The following is a 16,541-nucleotide window of genomic DNA, read 5'->3' as shown; positions in this document are numbered from 1 at the left end:
CTGCTCTTCTCTCTTCCTCCATATACCCAACCAGAAGCTTCATCTGCCTGTCTCCCAACTTTTCCAACAAATTTTTTTCTTACTAATCCAGTTAGTTCAAGGGACCCCAATGCTCTCCAAAACGTTTGAGAAACAAAGCCTTTACATCCTTCCTCCACTGGAAAATACCATGTCCTCCTATTCTTCTCTTGGATCGGTCTGTTACCAATTCCTGGTACTTGGCAAGCTTTCTCTCATTGTCTTCTTCAAGTCTTGTTTTCCATGGCACTGTTAGCTCTACAAGAATGACATGTCTGCTGATTCTGGACCACAGCACAATGATTGGTTGGAGGGTTGTTGTTAAAATCTGTCTTGGGAAGGTAGTCTTTCCCCCAACGTCGGCTTGCATCCCCCAGTCATTTGCTGTTGCGCTGCTACAATTACCAATGACTTGCTGTATGTGTTTCTTGATGACTCTCCGCCTCTTTTGATGAAGTTGATGAACTTTTGACCCTTCTCAATCTTAGTTTCTTCCTCTTCTGTGTGTCCAAGACTGCGCTATTTCTAGAAGGACTTGGTCAAGACGACATTTCCATTCTCAATTTTATAGCATGTTCTAGGTTTGCTGGCTTACCGCACAACTTACAACTAGGGTCTACAATCAGTTTCCACATTGCAAGGTTTTTGGGTGTTGGTAGTACGTCGTATACTGATCTTAGTAAGAAGCTTATTGTCTGACACTCCATTCTCCACATCTCGAGATCTCATGCCAACTGATCTCTCTTGGTCTTGCCATTTCCCATTTCATATATTGCCCTTGTTGTTTCATACTGACGGCTCTTACTTGTCGATCTTCTTCTTCTCCAACTTCTTGCTGAACAGGTTCCCTTCTTGTCTTGCATCTCCTGACTGCCATAATGGTTGTTGAATGTTGCCAAAACCAAGTCGCCCTGATGTTAGCATTCCCACTATGTCTCTATGTCTTTAATAATAGGCTCTCTGCATCTTCAACAGCGGTCTTGGTCACCCATTTCTTTCCTTCCTGTCCTGACATCAACATTTGCCTCTTTCACCTTGTCATCCTTACTGTCTCTTAGCATCATAACTTGTCTGTTTTTTGTGACTTAAAATCCTCTGTAATAAAAGACATTGGTAATTGAAGTTTTGAACTGGTGCTGTACAAGACAATGCTGCTAAAACTCTTTGGAACCCCAATTCATTTGCGTAAGTGTCTGTTGAACATCCTCTCTAAACGTTCAACCTTGGTTAGAGATACTTCGTACATCAACAAAGGCCATCCTATGGTAATATTCCATCCTGATAGCACCCCGCCATGTAATTCCCAGCTAAACCCGGCTTGTCAATAATGTCCATTCACTTTCCTGCCTGTGATACCATCTCATCTACACTTTCTCTGTCGTTCAAGAAGTCTCTAAACCACTTGCCCAAGATTTGACTGGTTTCTCCATGATTGTTGGAATGATGTCTCCTCCAATTATGATCTTTCTTTCCTGCACCTTTCTTTTCTTTAATATCAGACTCCTTGACTTTGGAGGCTTGAACTTCATACGTGGCCAGTCTATAAGCTCACCTAGATTTTGCAGAATCCACTTGCCTTCCTTATAATCCTGGTACCTTTGATAACTATTTACACCACTGGGCCAATGCCACTGCTGGTGGACGTTTTGTCCCTGAGGGTATCACCAGCCCAGTAGTCAATACTTCGGTGTTGACATGAATATCAATAACGTGGTCATTTTTATAAATTTCCTGTTTACAAAACTTTGAATTTATCGAAAAACTAAGGCTTTTCTTATCCCAGGCATAGATTACCTTAGCCGTATTTGGTACCTTTTGGGAATTTTGGATCCTCAATGCTCTTCAATTTTGTACTTGTTTGGCTTTATAAATATTTTGATATGAACGTCACTGATGAGTCTTATGTAGGCGAAACGCGCGTCTGGCGTACTAAATTATAATCCTGGTACCTTTTATAACTACTTCCGGAACTTACTTTGCTGTTACCGGTATTGTCATGTCATCCTGAATCATGTGAATGCTCTTGGTAGTGGCTGACTGACCCCAAATGACATAAAAGGTCCTCTGACCACCCTCTCTTCTGATTTTACTAGCATCTTCATTGTTGTTGAGAATAAAACTACTGATATGGTACATCCTGTAACGATTCCAACTGCTAGCCTTTGCCAAGCTGTTGTGTATAGTTGGCAACTGTAAACCTCATAATAAATTTGTTAAAATAGTGCTGAAGCATTTCTCTAATCTTACCAGATATGCGGTATTCCTCCTGGGTTAAGTCTACTACTTAGTAGCTTGTGTTGTTTACTCCCGTACGCGTTTGCCAGGTCTAACCACAGGACAGTCAAATTGCCTTTTGTTCTCTTTGACTTCATAGATAATCTTTGTTGTTAAAACGATTGTATGTTCGAGGCACCCTGGTACTTCTGGTACCCCATCTTTCTGAATTGAGGTGTCGATATAGGTGTCATGTCATGCTCTATGCTCATCTTACCATGGCTAGGTATTATATTTGACCATATTTTATTTTATTTTCTATGTTGTTTCTCGTGTACTATTATTTGAATATTTGTCTTTTTCTTTTTCACCCATGGCGTTGTGAGTTTATTTTTTCGCCCCTACTATACACCTGCTCCGATAAACCTTTTTAGAAAAAGAACGAGATGCTCTTTAACATACACGGTCTTCATCAACGTTCTGCTCGGACATTGCTTAGAAACTGCTGAATGAGTTCGGAAATGTATATCCAATGTGCAGGTGAAGTTGGCATATTGCTGCTAAATAGGGGTGGGTGGGTGGAATTGATACTTTCAAAATTTAATCGTCTCGTTTGTCATAGATTCTGGTACCGTTTATGTCAAATTCGAGGTATAATAAGTCTTAAAATGAGGCAGGGGAAGCCACGTCTGTTTCTTTTATTTCTTATGCTGAGGATATATTAGTTGAACAGTTTGGATTGTTAATGGAAAGAACATCATCAATATATCTGAATGCGAAATTAAATGACCTGGCTTCTTTGTCTTCTTGGGTTTTTTTTTTCCAAGCATCTAAAGGAACTCCGACTCATATGAAAATAAGAAGAGGTTGACAAAGAGATGCGCATAGTTCGTTCCTATAGGAGTGCCGACAATTCGTTGAAAAATACCTCCAAATTCACCAACTATGTTGTCAAGAAGAAACTCCAGTATACTGATCACTTATTCTTATGAGTTTATATCTTTTTGTTCACTATAAAGAAAATATGAAGTATCCCAAAGTATTTTTTTTTATAGCGCATGCTATTAGTTTTATGTTGAAACCATTGCAGATTATTTCTTTAAGGCTATTTTTCAATTAGCTTCGGGGCCTCGGTGGCCAAGTGGTCTAAGTAATTACTACTGTTATCACTAACCAGTCAACACCGAGGTTGGGAGTTCGAACCCCGCTCGTACGAGTGCACTAGACTCCAATCTTGATTGACTATGATTGTCGGTTTTCCTATCAAAGGTCGGTGGTTTTCTCCGGGCACTCCGGCTTACTTTACCAATAAAGCAATGAAAAGTTCAAATAAAACCTGCACGACTGACATATTGATCATGATATATTTCCATACACCAAAATATAGTTGACCTATTGCATATAGTATTAGAAAAAAAGACCAAAACTGAAAAACTTAACTTTTGATCACTGAACCATGAAAATGAGGTAAAGGTCAGATGACACCTGCCACCTAGACATGCACACCTTACAATCATTCCATACACCAAATATAGTATACCTACTGCATACATTATAAGAAAAACAGACCAAAACACAAACCTATATATAACTATAACCACTGGACCATGAAAATGAGGTCAAGGTGAGATGACACCTGCCAGTTGGACATGTACACATTACAGTCCTTCTATATACCGAATATACAAGACCTATTGCTTATAGTATCTGAGATATGGACATGACCACCAAAACTTAACCTTGTTCACTGATCCATGAAATAAGGTCGAGGTCAAGTGAAAACTATTTGACGAGCATAAAGACCTTATAAAGCTTCTAAGAAGTTAGCTTACGCCGCCACCACCACCGCCGAGGCGGAATCACTATCCCTATGTCAAGCTTTCTGCAACAAAAGTCGCAGGCTTGGCAAAAACCCCAACAGTAACAAGCCACGTGTAGATCATATGTCAGATGACAAGCCAAAAGTATAATATGTTATAAAAGAAAAATAATGTTATCAAAAATTTGTTGGTTTTGCCTTTATGAGGTTATGAGGGGCCTGATTGGGGGGAGGGGGTTTCATCACGATTCACGAGTTGATTTTTTTGTCAATCACGAAGAACGAAAATAACCCGTCAGGCCCATCCTTTATGACTTGGAAAGGAATGCATAGAGAATTGTCCATCCTGTGTAACTGATAATGAATGTCTGCCAAACACTCATCAGCTAATTCATATGCATATTCAGGATGGGTTAATCTCATATGAATATTTACCCTACTTTGTACTAGACCTGCGACTACTATAACATAAAATAACGTAGATAAATATGTGGAGACTCACATTACATGATAAATCGGTAGTGACCAATCTCTGTGTTATAGTAGTCTCAGGCTAGACCAACACTGAAAACTGACTAACGGTATGTTGAAAGTCTTCAAGACCAACAATACAGGTCACAGAAATGATCCATTAAAATAAAGGCCAATTTCGATACCCGGTCAGATTGAAAAGTAATCCATACTTCACCTTATAAATATCCTATACACTCACTTTAGTTGAGACCTATTTAAAAAAACAATGTTGACCAAACATAAAAATGAGGTCAAGGTCAGATGTACTTGTCAGACAATCTTATGCACCTTACAATCATTCTGTATACCATATATTGTTTACTTTCACTTATAGTATCTAAAAAACAGACCAAAAATAGACCTAATGTTAACAAAATTCTGCTGGATAAGTCAATCGACTGATTTTTCATATCATATTTGTGATTTCTTGCGTTTAATAATTTTGGTAGTACAATGCAAATGTTGAAATTAAAAAAGCAACATCTAAACATGTGATTGATACAAATAATTCAAGGTCAATGAACCAGGACTGACAGTGCAGGGCAAAAAACTACCAAGGTTATGCCAATTCTTTTAAAATTGAATACCAAATACCATTGACTTATCGATAGTGGTTCCTGGTAAAACTGTAATAGTTTCAAAGTCAATGAACCATGATGAGTGGGGCCAAAGAATCTCTATGAAAATGAGACTTGCAAATGCCAATACAACTGCATACCAAATATCAGATATTAGTCACTCATCTTAAACTGATCTAATCACAAATCACATGTAAATGATGCAAAACATTAACAGTCAATAAACCATGACTGAGGTGGGAGCCAAATAATCTCTTTGGAAATGAGGTGCTAATACATCTGCATACCAAATATCATTGACCTACTCCTGATAATTCCTCTCAAACTGACCTATCTGCAAGCTTATACATGTAAACTAAATTAATTAAAAGTTTCAAAGTTAATAGGCTATAACTGAGGGGGAGGAGCAAAATAATCTCCTTGGAAATAAGATGTTCCAATGCTTATACAACTGCATACCAAATATCTTCGACCTACAATTTCGTCCATACGATACAATAAATTACCTGTGATTTAGCTTGACCACAGAAACCTCTTCCCCCTTTATTTGTCATTCAGACTCAAATAAAATATAAGATAGGTTTTCTCAATTGAATTTTTATTTATCAATTTATTTATATCATCATGCATCATAATATTAAATACCCAAATGAAACCAGACCCATTATGCTCCATCAAGTGTGTACAAATACTAAAGAAATTGTAGAAATATTTGTTTTTTTTTGTCCCCTTTACAAGTAAAAGGAGGAAAAGGATCTGCATTATGGGTAAGTTATCATTAGTTAAATATTACAATTATACAAAATAATTGACAGCGCTGAGGATTTTTTTTTTTAATTTCTTTATACCAGACTGACTGTTTTAGAAAATCAATTCTGTTCTGAGATACATGTACTAACTTTTAATATCATTAGGTAATATAAAAGAATATTTTTTTGCTCAATATTAAACTTGAGGCTTTTCATTACTTAAAACCAAACTTAAAATTAATTTAAAGAATTCCGTAAAATCTGAATCCTCAGCTTGTCTCATACTTTTGAAAAAGGAATTTACAAATATAACAAATGAAAACTATGGTAAGTACATGTACTACAATATAAAAGGCATAAAAATACATGAATCCCATTCACTTTCGATGTGTACTCAACTTGTTTACTAGGTTATTGAAATAAACTAAATATCTTGATCTGTGCCAAAACTAGTAGGTTTTCAACTGCATTTCATTTGACATTCAAAACCCAAAGTTCTAATATTATATAAAATTTCTTTATATCCCCATCCTATTTTTGAGCAAAGTTGTCTACATGTAAATATATTTTTTAAATTTTTTGGAACTAGTCCTTTTTCAGGAAGGGGATCACTAAGACCAAGTTATTATTTTTTATAAACAAAAATAAGATGTTTTAAGATTGACAATGTTAAATGAGACAACTCTTCTACAAAGACCAAATGATGTAGAATATAACAACTATCAGTCACCACACAGCCTTCAACCAAGAGCAAAACCCAGACCCATAGTCTGATTTGATCTATCCATCAGGAAATGTGCTATAGTAAGCAAGTATATTATATCATCTGTGTTCTCATCCATCTACAACTTCCAACCACAAATAAAAGATTAAATGGACTTTGTCTATACTTTCAAACTTTCAAATAATCTTAAGTATCTGTCCAGATTTTATACATTTTGTTCATTTCTAAAGGTTCTCCAATTGCTAAATGGACTCTTCCATTTATAACATTGTATTTCTCATATTTTTAAATTTTTTATTTATATTTTTTTTTTCAGGGGGGGGGGGGGGGTCATATTGAAGGATAGATTGGTTCAGCTGATATGAGCATAGAATTAGTTAGAGCAGATTCTACATTCATAAATCTTGCAATTTGTTTTTAAGGACGGCATCATAAGCTATGTTCAATCATTTTATATTTTATCTCCTAAGACTTAAAAGCATAGAAATGTCCGATCTCATTATGTAAATTCATATTTCTAATTGCATGTATAAGCATAATCTATTATCTCAATCATATTAAGGCTTGGTATAACAAGATTTGACAGTAAAAACAAATAAAATCACATAAAAACCACTAAAATCACATAAAACCAGATAAAACACAAATCTTGTTATAGCAAAGCCTTATGAAATTCACATAAAAGCTACAATGGGTATTTAAGTGTCATAGCCAAATTTTTTTTTTATTTCTTTTTAATGATATGAAATTTTGTCATAAAGAGATCCAACTACTAAAAACAAGATTACAAACATTATTTTCAAACCAACCTATCCTTCACATGATAAAAAGGGGTACAAGAAGCTTCTTCAACAAATCATTCAAAATTTTTAAGAGGTCCATTCATTACAATTAGGAACCAAAACATTTATTTTGCTAAAATTAAATACACAGTGCCATTAGTTACAGAAGATAATCTGAAAGTTTCAATGAAAGCCTTCCAATAGATTATAAGCTGTGGATGGACAAATTAACAGACAAATCTTACCCAATAGCCCATTTTGTGCTTTCCTCAAGGGCAGAAGGTCTTGGGATTTGATCCCAGGATGGGTCAAACAAAAGATTTAATAATTGTTGTTGCATTAAGGAGTAAGGACAAAGACTGGTCAGCTGGAAGTCAGAATAATGTGTCAAGGTAGACTGCAGTTACAGATCCAGAAATTTTCACAAGTGGGGGCCCACTGACTGCTTAAGAGGTGGCCCACTCCTGTCATGCTTCAGTGATTCCCTATATAATCAAACATTTTTTTTTTCAGAAAAAGGGGGACCTCACTTAATCATGTTATCCAAATTACCCATTTAATTATAAAACAATACTTCAAAATCAAACTTATTTTACCGGTTCCGCTTTATCTTTTGGAGGGAGTTGAATAGAAACTGAGTACAATCCTAAAAAAAAAGGAACCATAAAATATAAATAATTATAAATGAGAAAAAAACACAAAAAAAAATCACACAACAGACAAAAATTGAACAAACTAAAAATAATAAAAATTTGTCAGCAATTCATTCTGCATGCAAGAGTAACATCTACAGATTTTTTTAGAGAAAGCTACAGTTCATCCAATGGTTTGCAGTATCATCCTCTGAGTATTCTACCATTCAAAACAGCAACAGCAACACTTTCAACTGTAAAAGAAATAAAGATAAATTTCATTTTTTAACTCTTAATATTGGATAATCTTATAGGTAAATGATCAAATTTGAGTGGCAATTTAAGAAACAGATAAAACATAGGAATAAATTCTTTTGAAATTTGTAATAAGGAATTCCAAGACTAAATGAAAAGAAATAGTTAATAAAAGTACTCTGTGGGTGTGTCAAGCTAAAGATCTGATCCAATTGATTGTATATTAATAAAAGTACTCTGTGGATGTGTCAAGCTAAAGATCTGATCCAATTGATTGTATATTAATAAAAGTACTCTGTGGGTGTGTCAAGCTAAAGATCTGATCCAATTGATTGTATATTAATAAAAGTACTCTGGTGGTGTTTCAAGCTATAGATCTGATCCAATTGATTGCATATTAATAAAAATACTCTGCTGGTGTTTCAAGCTAAAGATCTGATCCAATTGATTAACTTGTATGTTGATTAATAAGTTCTCACCTTTAAACATCTCGAATTACTGTCAATTAAATAACCCAATGGAAACCTGATGCTAACCTGGAATACAAAATAGATCAGTTATTCCAAACTTCTCAACAAAAATCTTCATTTCATCATAATGAATTTAAAATAGTACTAGGATAACAAAAAATCATGGAAAAAAATATTTTTAATCTCATGGTTTTAAATTTGCAATAGAAAACCCTGTATTTCATTTTTTTTGGTACTTAAAACCTTTATCAAATTGATGTTAAATACTATAAAATTATCAAAAAGATGCTTGATTACTTACCAACATGTTTACAGTATCATGTTCCCTGCATAAAAAGTAATGTTAAATGCCTTGAATATATTAACCATAAAGGAGTAAGTTCATATGGCCCCAATTATTAAGTTCAATGTAACAAGATAAAAAATGTTTTAAGTTGACTAAAAGACATGTGAGAAAGTATATAGAACTATTTCTGTTAAAGTTTTATAACGCATTAATTTTTACATCCCAATTAGGTCAAAATAAGGAATTTTTGCAAAATATCACAAAATCAACCAGATTTCAGCAAAAATAGGATCAGGAAACAGAGCGCAGCCGTCGAAAAACTAAATATTCAAGTAAGACATGTAAACTGTCATAAAAAATATTTTCAAAGATCTTTCTTGTCGACATATGCGCTCTATGTTTCCTGTCCAATAATCAATGGAAATTTAGCCATTTTCATTGATTTTGTTTGGGAAAATTGTAATGAGTACTTTTTGTTACGTCATGAATAAAACGCAGGAACATACATCTAGTCACTGCATTAGCTTTGGTTCATTGTAATATTGGTCAATAAATCTTAATTTTAAATTTAAGCTCAAAAAGGAAACCTACTCCTTTTGTAGAATATTTAAACTTACCACATATTTCTCATGGTAAAGCCTCAGACTTGGTTGAAGAATTAATAGACCATCTTTCTTAGAGCTTCTATTGTGGTGCAATTATGTGGCTCTCCTCACAATCTCTTGTCTTTTTTTTTTTTTACAGAAATACAGTTAAATACAGAAAAATATCAGATGTCTTTTCAATAAATCCCCTTCTTGAAAATTTCAGCAAATCAATGTAAGTGATCCATGATTTTCCCACCCTACATACCTATTATCTAGAGCTCTGCTTACATTTTTTTTTTATTACAGAACTCTAAATAATAGTTAATATTACCTTTTTAGTATACATCTGATATAAAAAAAAAAAGTACACAAAAGTAAATAAAATTCAAACACTCAGGGTATTTCAAGTACGTGGAGTTAACAGGGGTAAAATAAATTACCTCCCTTTGACCAAATTTCACCCTGTTAGGACTCCACATCCTCGTTATATTTAACCAAAAATAAAAATAGTATAATTCAAATTTAAAAATAAATTAATAACAAAAGTATCTGGTATGCCTCTTGTAAAATTATTCTTAAAACAAATATAACCTTTGTTACAAACTAAACTAAAAAAGCTAAATATCACAGAAAGGTGAAAAAGATATATCTAACTTCTTTAAATAAATTCCTCCCCATTAGAATAACAGTGTCAGGGCCGTAACCAGGGGTTGAATTCAGGAGAGGCAGGGGTTTTGGCCGCCGATTGAGGCCCCTTAGATAGGGGGTTTGGGGCACAGCCCCCCGCGGATTTTTTTTCCACAGAAAAATGGCTAAAAATTACTGTTTTCCTTAAGACTCATCAGTATTGCTTGAACCTGGAAGCAATTTTTATGCAAAAACAAACTGAGATTGCTGTTAGGGGTGAGCCAAGGCAGTGTCTTGAAAGCCGTACTTTGAACTATAATTATTAACATTAAATATATTGCAAACGATTATTATCTGTTTTTAAAGATATTTTTGTTAAAAATCAAACTGGTAAGTTAAAAAAATATATATATAAGCCTAAAGCAAGATAATAGAACGCAAGATATTTTTTTTTATCGAGGACCTTGAATTTCAATATTGTAGAAAGCTGAACAGACATGTATAGAACTACAACGAATGTGAGTGTTTTACTACTAAGGCATTTACCATAATGTTCTCGTACGATCGGGAGACGTACTGTCTGACTGGACACGTCAAAAAAATATCCAACAGCTGATTCAGCCGGTAACGAATTTCCGATATCATAAAAGATTCACAATACAAAGGGAACTTCCTCTGCTTAATTGAGCCCCTAAATAAATGTGATTAGTTTTTTGTTTAAAATTGTGGAAAGCCAAGTTTCTTATGCGTTCTCGTACAACATAGGAAATACTGAATAACAGATGGAAGGCCACTTAAAACAAAATACTAAAACAAATACTGAAATGGTTCACCGTTTCGATCAAAAATCCGGAAAATGACAGATACATCACATATCATGATATCACTGTTAAAACTGTAAACATGTGTATTCAAGTTCTTCGTGTAGTACTACATATTGTTAATATTTCATTTCATAACTTTTTTGGTGTAGAAAATTCCGGGGAGGCACTTGCCTCCCCTGCCTCATAGGTAGTTACGGCCCTGAGTGTCACACGGTAGTAAAATATAAAAACCTTATCTTTAAGATATTAAATTAACATAAAAGAAAAGGATGTAAGGGGATACATGTATATTTACTAAAGACTATTATCCATCTTTTTAGTATACGTTTGAGAGGTAAGATATTTTGAAATGTTGCTTAAAAAACAAAAATAAGGAAAAACTTTTGCTAAGAATTTTAGTGGGAATATTTACATCTGCAGATTTAATTGCATTAGCTATAAAGTAACCTATAAAAATTGAAAGTATCTCAAATCCTAAAATAACAAAAAGATGGCAAAAATATATACATTACAATTTGCAAAAAAAAATACATTTCAATAATTGAACATTTTAATTTATTTTCTTTTTTTCTTTTTTTTTCTTTTTCTATTTCTTTTTTTTTTTTTTTTTTTTCAGAATTTCCATTCTTAAACTGCTGGAAGTGTTTTGATTAGACATGAGTATTAACAGAAAAAAGAAAGAATTTTTGTAATTTACCAACAACTTCCAATCTTGTTGAAAATGGAGAATCTTTACATAATTTTTTTTTTTTGTTAAAAAGTTATTAACATTTTCTCAAGTATACACAAAAATAGTCTGAATTACATTCTCTACTGTTGCAGTTATATCATACAACCATTTTATGCAGTCACAGAAATCTGAAAAAGAAATATACATTACTCATGAAAATTGAAATAATATTTATTGCAAAACAGTTATAATTAACTAAGCATTACAATTATAATGTATAGAACATTTCTTTTTCTTTGTTATAAAGTGATTTATTGACATAAAGTACCAGTATTTCTTAGCAATAAAAGGATGAAAAACAAATTATTGGCTGATGCCTTGACAAATATCTTTAACATTGTTTTATAGTCAGGCTATTAACATACTTGATTGTTTTTAACATTAAGTCATGTTGAACCTTTATAGCTAACTATACAATATAGGTTTTGCTCATTGTTAAAGGCATAGGGTGACATTTAGTTGCTTACATCCACATCATTTGGTCTCTTGTTGATAGCTGTCTCATTGCCATACATACCACATTTACATATTTTCATATATGGGGACAACTACATGGGGACAACTACAGAAAACAAAATAACAGAAATTACAAGATTTCATATTATAGTTTCTGACTTTTTTATGTATCTTTATACCTCCTAGATTGTATATTTAATTATAAGTAAAGAAAACATAAATATGTAAGATCTACATCTATGCATAATAAAAATCTTGGGTTTAAAAATGCTCATGGATGATTTTATATATTGGTTCATACCTCAAAAGTCAGCTCCAATGCTCATTCCCAGCTTCAATCCTTTCAGACAAGCTGTGATGCTAACCTGAAAAATAAAATTATTAGTCGTTAAAGATTGTTTAAAAAGATCATTTTTGGTATGTATTTTTAATAGATTGAATGATTGGTTGTTGGTTGCTTAAGGTCCAGTGGCAAATTATTAAATAGAAATAGTCTTTAAATGTGTAATAAATGTCAAGAACATATGGACGAGACAGCAATCCAACAATCCAACGAATTTTTATGTAAACAATTCAGATCCTTAACTTTACCCTTATTTGGTTACTGATATAATAATACGAGTAGACTTCTGTACACACTCTTTTCAACATTCAAATCTAATTTTTCCATAAAATATTTATAGTACATTTCAGATTTTTTTCCAGAACAGGACTAATATACTGGTACTTGCCTATGTATTAGCTGTATCAGACCATCAAGTCTTATTCCCACATCATGAAAATATGTCACAGATTGAACCTGAAAAAGAATCAAAATTGACAATTTATTATTTCATAAAATAATATATATGTTACCGATGATCTAAAATTTACTAAATGTTGTTCTGATTTCTTATTGCAGGTTGTATAAAATCAATATTTTTTTTAAATCAATATAAAGGATAAAAAAGTTTTAAAAAAGTCAAAAATTTGAAGTTTAACTGCACAAAAAATATATATGAATATTTTACTAAGTTATCTCCCATTGAATGAAAAAAATCATGTTTAAATTGTACTAGTCTTTTCTTCAAGTTTAATGGCTATTTTAAGGATTTACTATTGATGTTTTGTTAGAAAATCTTGTTCATGTATCTTGTATCTTTAAATGTTTAAAAACTAGTAAATTAATTCATCAATGGTGTTTTAAATGCAATATTTCAAAAGGGTCTGTTATCTTAAAAGATCTTTGCTAAAATAAACTTGCCTTATTGTTTTCTTGGTAAAGCCTCAGACTTGGTTGAAGATTTAATTGACCATCTTCCAAAGAGCTGTTCTCTTGGCTGCCAAGGTCTTTCTCCTCATTATCGTATTGTCAATCTATGTTGTGTCCATTTGTTTTTACAAAATAAAGTAACATACATAAAAAAATATCAGATGCACATCATTTACCAGTAATAACCGTTTTAAAAAATTTAACCAAATAATTTTATTGACACATAATTTTTCCCACTTCACATTTCTATTATCTAGAAAATATCTGATATGTACAAAAGTGCATATATGTGAGTATCAGAGTAAATAAAAATCTAACATTGAGGGAATTTGAAATATTTGAAGTTAAACATAGTATAATAAATTACCTCCCTTTGACCTAAATTTCACACATCTTTGTTATATATAACAAATAACATATAGTGTAATCAAAATAAATAAATAATTAAATTACAAAAATCCAGCACATTTCAATAACATATTTAGTGCTGATGGAATAATGGCAGCTAAATGGTCAAAGTAGTTTAACTACAGTATCACTAGGTAGGTGTGTTTAACTTCAATCTTAATTGACTAGAGTTGCCAGTTTAGCTGTTAGAGGTGATGTTTTCACCTGCCACTCTGGCCGTCTCCACAAATAAAAACTGACAACCAGGATATAACAAATCATGCTGAAAGTGGAGTTAAACACCAAAAATCAATCAATCTACTTTCATCCAAGATATTCTTCAACTATGCTTCTTGTAAAATATTCTTTAAAAAATATACCGTTTATTACAGTCAGCTAAAAATAACAAAAAGATGAAAAATATATACATCACTTTGCAAAAAAAAAATACATTTCAACAATTAAACATTTTATTATAAATTTTTTTATTTTTTTTTTATTTATTTTTTTTTTTTTTAAAGATTCTCCATTCTTAAACTACTGAAAGTGTTTTGCCAAGACATGAGTATGAACAGAAAATAAAAAGTAATATTTAAAATTTAAAAGAAAAGTTAACCTACAACTTCCAATCTTATTGAAAATGGAGAACCTGTACAAAATTTTTTTTTTTTAATCCTGAACATTTTCTCAACATAAACAAAAATAGTCTGATTTACATTCTTTACTGTTACAGTGAAATCACATAGCCATTTTATGCAGCCACAGATATCTGAAAAAGAAATATGTAAACTTAATCGTAACTGACAAAACATGAAAATTGAAACAATAGCAAATGCAAAATAATAAAAAACTGATCATTATAATCATGATGCATAAAACATTTCTCTTACTTTGTTTAAAAGTGATTTGCTGATATAACTTTTGAACTACCAGTCTTTATTAGGAAAAGGATGAAACACAAATCATTGGTAGATGTCTAACATATTTCTTTTTTCACATATTTTTTTTTTGTATTGGTCCTTACCATAAAAGTCAGCTCCAATGCCCACTCCCAGCTTCAATCCTTACAGACAAGCTGTGATGCTAATCTGAAATATCAAATGCTTAGTCATTAAAATTGTTTAAAAGGATCATTTTTGGTATACTGTATGTATATTACATAGATTGAATTATTGATTATTGATTACTTTACGTCCAGTGGCAAATTAAATAGAGTCTATAAATATGTAATAGAAGTTGAGAACAGCAATTCAGCATCCCAACAAACTTTTACATAATCAAATCAGATCATTAAAAGTTCAAATATTTATACCCAAATGCACACAAACATAAAGCACCAAATTAGGCCATTAGTTTTCTCATTTGAATTGTTTTAAATTTGTGATTTCTGGGCCTTTTAAAGCTGGTTATGCAGTATGGGTTTTGCTCATTGTTGAAGGCCCTTACACTGAACTATAGCTGTTAATTTCTGTATCATTTGGTCTCCTATGGAGAGTTGTTTCATTAGCAATCACACCAAATCCCTTTTTTTAAACAGGACTAACACACTGGTACATACCTTTGTATTAGCTGTATTAGACCACCAAGTCTTATTCCCACACCATGAAAACATGCCACAGAAGAACCTAAAAAGAAATTATGATTGACACATTATATATTTTATAAATTTCTCCGTAAATATAAATGTTTCTATATATTGTTCTGATTTCCTACAAAATGTTCACAATAGTATCCACACAAGTTTGTAAGATAAATTGTTGACACAGAGATGTGTTGCCTAGCAGCAGAAAATAAAAAAAATCTGATGGATACCAACATTGCTAATTCAAATAATTTGATAGAAATGTAACTTTATACAAAATATCATTAATTTATTGCAAGTATTAATTATCAATCCGGCTAAAACAGAAAACTTAACATAATAAAGTCAAGGTTTTGTTTGGAATTTTAACTGCACAAAAATCATGTGCAAATTTTAAAGTTATCTCCCATTGAAGGGACAAATATTGCTGTTAATTGTACTTGACTCCACTTGAAATTTGAGTACTCAAAATTTACACAGACTTTCTATACTATACTAGTATAGGCTGTCCCTAGAATTTACTATTGATATTTTACTAGAAAGTCTGGTTCCAGTACCTGGTAAGTTAAATTATGAAACTTGAAAACTAATTCATCAATGGTGTTTTACATGCAGAAAATTAGTAGGGTGTTGTCTGCATTATTTAACTTTTTTTATGATAATGTTTAGAAACAGTTTGACTTAAATAAACTTGCCTTCCTATTTTCTTGGTAAAGCCTCAAACTTGGTTGAAGATTAATTGACCATCTTCCTTGGAGCTGATATCCAGGCTGCTTTGAAAAGTTTTCCATCATAGGTTTTTATGCTGATCAGTTCACTGAATCCATTTTTTCCAAGTAATGAAATGTCCTTTCCATTGTATTTTATAAAAAAAAACAATAGTCACCAGAATGTTCCAAAGCATCTCATTTTTGTTTTACAATCATGGCAACTGAAGAAATTCACATTTTTACATACAAACAATTTATTAAATATATTTATAAAATACTGAAAAAATACCAGATGTGCTATTAAACAGGCAACTTATTTTGAAAATTTATCAAATGTTTTCTGTAC

General features: G+C 32.2%; 2 long non-coding RNA genes across 2 annotated transcripts; both read right to left on the bottom strand.

The window, feature by feature from the left end:
- Positions 1-6,153: 6,153 nt before the first annotated feature.
- On the bottom strand, positions 6,154-9,074 carry LOC143080605 (uncharacterized). The gene is made up of 3 exons (XR_012979744.1): positions 9,056-9,074; positions 8,764-8,820; positions 6,154-8,283 (listed from the first exon to the last, which is right to left on the bottom strand). It is a non-coding gene; the product is annotated as an uncharacterized LOC143080605 (long non-coding RNA).
- A 1,523-nt stretch (positions 9,075-10,597) lies between these two features.
- Positions 10,598-16,153, bottom strand: LOC143080604 (uncharacterized). The gene is made up of 6 exons (XR_012979743.1): positions 15,462-16,153; positions 14,928-14,991; positions 13,508-14,672; positions 12,996-13,063; positions 12,566-12,629; positions 10,598-11,936 (listed from the first exon to the last, which is right to left on the bottom strand). It is a non-coding gene; the product is annotated as an uncharacterized LOC143080604 (long non-coding RNA).
- Positions 16,154-16,541: the final 388 nt, after the last annotated feature.

The sequence above is a fragment of the Mytilus galloprovincialis genome, chromosome 6 (genome assembly GCF_965363235.1).
Source record: "Mytilus galloprovincialis chromosome 6, xbMytGall1.hap1.1, whole genome shotgun sequence".
Classification (NCBI taxonomy): domain Eukaryota; kingdom Metazoa; phylum Mollusca; class Bivalvia; order Mytilida; family Mytilidae; genus Mytilus; species Mytilus galloprovincialis.
The sequence above is the reverse complement of the archived record's forward strand: the minus strand, read 5'-3'. Positions and strand labels throughout refer to the sequence as shown.